Raw genomic sequence first — 4,110 nt, 5'->3', positions numbered from 1 at the left:
TTTGTGTTTTTGAATACTTATATGTATCAAGAAACGTGCTAGGGACTGGAGTGGGATGGAGCAGTGAATTTATTTCTAACCTTGAGAAGGTTGTTTGGGAGGTGATAAGAGTAAGGAATCTGTAATTAGCCAGCCAGAGGCTCTGCCACCTCAGCTACTCGCTAAGCATGTGACTCTTGCCAAGTTATGAACATCTTTAAGCTTCAATTTTTTCTTACTTAAAATGAGATAATAATATATAGTATACTAATATATTATGAATAATTATACTGATATAATTGTTATATTATTATAATATAATAATTATATAATAATATATGAAATAAACTGAGGAGAATAACCTTCATGGGGTCTCGGGAAGGATTAAATGAAATAATGTTTGTAAAATTTATAAACAATATTTGTAAAGCATTCAATACAGTGTTTGACATACATCCAACACGAAATAAAATTGAGCCATTATTATGATGGAGATTACAGTCTGTCGAAACAATAATAAACAGAGTTGTTAAATAAGCAACCCATGATATCTGCCAAAGATAAAATAAAGGCAGTTATTTCTGTGAGACTTCAAAGAAGGAAAGATAGGGATAGGAGGAGCTTGATAAATCTTGGCTAAAAGTTCCTTGTGCATGTGATGGTGTCTTATTCCTAACTCCTCTCCTGTTATGTCAGGGCACTTAGCATATAAAATGTGCTCAAAGAACTTTGGCCCCCTGAATAACTTAGGATTTGAGTGGCAGGATACAATCTCAGTGGAGCAGAAATTGAACAAGGATGTGAAGTCAGGAGCAAGAGTGACATGAGTGCTGAGGTAATGGTGATTAACTAGCGCCTGCTCACGTCGGGTGGCAGTGAGTGGTCGGAGAAGCCCAAGGAGAGACGGCAAGCCTTTGGGAAGGTGTAAGCACCTGGATGGGGAGTACAAACTTAATTTTATGGGCGCTGGGTGGTTAATGAAAGCAGCTGAGCAGGGGAGCAATGCTAATAGAATGACAATTACGAAGAGTAACTTTTCAGTCTGCAGAATTCTTACAAGGTGAGGCTATAGGGAAAACCTGTTACACATGTGTGAGACAGTGAGAAAAACTCCAGGGGCAGAAAGGAGATTGGAAAGGGGAAACCTTTCAATACTACAGGTTATTTACAGATGCTATTTCATCTAGCCTTCAGCAAGATAGGCCTTATCCCCATAGGCAAGGAAACCGAGGCTCAGAGAGTGCATTAACATGCCATGGAACCAGAATTCCAAGCCAGGTTTTCCAGTCTCCAAGGCTTATTCTTTCTGTTAGGCTTTAATAATTGATTGACTATGAAATATTTAGGAAGAAATTGAAGATAATTTCAAATCAATTGCATATGATTGGAAAATTGTTAACATTACCGAAAACAGAGCCAGTTTGCAAAAGCTAATGAATTTAGCTTTCAGTATATTGAATTTGAGGAAACATGAGTGCCAATATGTATGAAATAATTAGAGATGTGGGTCTGGAGTTTAGAGGACAAGTGAGGGCTGTAGAGAAACATTGGGAAGTCAGTGGAAACAATGGTAGCGGATGATCTGTGCTAGGCCCAAAAAAGTAAAGCCTTGGAACAGAATCAGGAGAAGGACAGGATTAGAAACTGGAGTCAGTGAAGAGGACAGAAGGTGGAACAGAAACGTTAGCAAATGAAATAAGGAATGTACAAGTAAAAAAAATTTTTTTTGAAAGTAGGGTCTACCAAGTGCTACAGAGCTCAGAGCTTCAGGTGTATGTTTGTACGGATAAATAGCTGGAAAGGAGGGAGTCAGGGGTGAATGAAAGCTAAGAGGCAGGGTGATACAGGAGAAACTGACTAGCCTGGGAGTGGGAAGATGTGGGCTGTAGCACCAGCTCTGTTATTCTGTGACCTTAGTGAAATCACCAAACATCTCTAGGACTCAGTTTATAAATTCGTGAAATGAGAGGTTTAGGTGAGATGATTTCCAAAGGTCACTCTCAGTGTTGAAATTCTAAGCTAAAAGAGAATACGTTTCAAAATATATAGACAAATTAGGTACACGATTTTATGATTCATTTATTCATTCAATGTCTATTATGTTTGTGTAATTTATTATGTCTATGTCTCTGTGTAGCAGGAGTGGGGAGAAAGCATGATCTCTAGCATAAAATTAGAGAATTTAAGAGTTGCTCACAGAAACTACAGCTAGAAAGTTCATATACTATAAGAAAGAATTAAGAGGCTGGCTGTGAAAGCTCAAGAAGAAGAGGAAGCTTGTTTCCATCCTGGAGAAGGGAGGAGAATGGTGAGGACTGTGGAAGGACCCATCAAAGAGCTCTCGAGAGCCTTCCCATGCAGACACCAGTACAGATTAAGCTGAGAATTAATTCACTAGTGAGTGAGAACGGTGGTGTCCTTCATTTCTTCTGTTGAAGGTCATTATTTAAAGCAAGGCAAACTTTGACCTGGTAACCAACCTAGGATTAAGCGAGGTGTGTCAAATCTGAGCTATGCTACTTACTAACCTAATGATCTTGGGCGAAACTCTTAAATTCCCAGCTTCAGTTCCTGCATTTGTAAAGTGAAGATACTACCAGTAACTACTTCATTCACAAGGTTGCTGTAGGGAATATATGAGTTAATGCATTGGAGTTCTTAATGATCTGGGTATGATACTAAGTGCTCAGTAAATGTTAGTCATTGTTCTTTTCCTAAAGGGCAGATATTATTAGACCAGCTATTCCTGACTCTGAGAGGTCCCATTATGGTAGGACACTGAACTAGATTACCAGACCTAGGTTTGATTTCTGGCTTTGTATTTAGTTTGTTGCTTAACTTGGTGGATTGGCTCTGTATTGGGGTACCCCTTTAATCCTTAGCCAGGCTCTTTACAACTTTGCCTCAACTTTCACTTCCTGCTTATACTGAGTTTTTAGATTATCCAGTAGTGAAAGTTCAGGGTCTTCTCAGTTCTTTTCTGAGAACGTGTCCTGTCCCGGGTATGTGAGTGGCTTTCTAAATTCCCTAGTATACATGACCACTTTGGAATGCCCTAACTTCCCAAAGAAACCATCTCGCTGGCTTTTCCTCCCTGTCTTTAGGGGGTTTCTTACATGTCTCAACTGTTATTCTTAGCCCTAGGTGGCTGGAGGGTTTTTTTGATTTCCTTAGTGTTTTCAAGCAATGCCCACCATTTATACCTATTTCTTCCCTAAACAGCACTACTCAGAAAATTGCCTGAGGACAGTTGTAAGGACCAAATATGGGACTGTGTAATACCAGAGATGATACATAGGCAACCTTATGTAAGGAAATATGTTACTTGTTTTGTACACATCACAGTTACATCAGAATGATTTTTTAAATGATGGGCAAAAAATTTAACTTTGTATTTTTTTCTTGATCTTCATTTGTACCTACAAAAGTGAACTTTTCTTTTACCCCTGTAGGTGTAGAAAAATCTTCCCTTCTTCCCTTCTAGGTCTTTGGCTGGTCTAATAACTTAATTGACATGAGACAGGTTAACAGGAGACAAATTTAATTTCGTATGTACCGGATCACCATAAAATGAGATTCAAAGAAGGGAACCGGAGCTGAAAGCTTTTATAACGTTTAGACGAAGAAACAGTAAATTTGTGAAGAATTGATAGGCAGAGGGGTTTGTGGTGGGGTAGTAAATGGTGAAGAAGTAACAAGGTTTATTTATACAGTTTTCTCAGCCCTAAATTCTCTCTTCTGGTACAGGGAGGCTACCTTTCACATGGGCAATTTGCTTTCAGGGGAACAAAGGAGGGTCAGAGTGTCCTTTTGCACCCACTGTTTCTCAAGGACCTTTAATACAAAATCATCAATATGCCAACACAGCATATTTTGGGGGGACATATTCTGAACACCTACACCACCAGCCTTAGTAGTTCTCTAGCATCAGTAAGAGAAAATTAGTGATTTTATTTCAACATTTTATTTAACCTTTTCATATTACACAATTTACTGAAAACACTTTAAGTACCAGTGAGACAAAAACTTAAAATACAGACAACACACCTCTTCTAGCTGAGGTAATATTGTATAAAATTCATTGTCAAATCACAAGTTTTTGTTACTCTATTATACAACTTGGTAGCATAT

The sequence above is a fragment of the Stenella coeruleoalba genome (genome assembly GCF_951394435.1).
Source record: "Stenella coeruleoalba genome assembly, chromosome: 3".
NCBI lineage: Eukaryota > Metazoa > Chordata > Mammalia > Artiodactyla > Delphinidae > Stenella > Stenella coeruleoalba.
Note: the sequence above shows the minus strand (reverse complement) of the source record.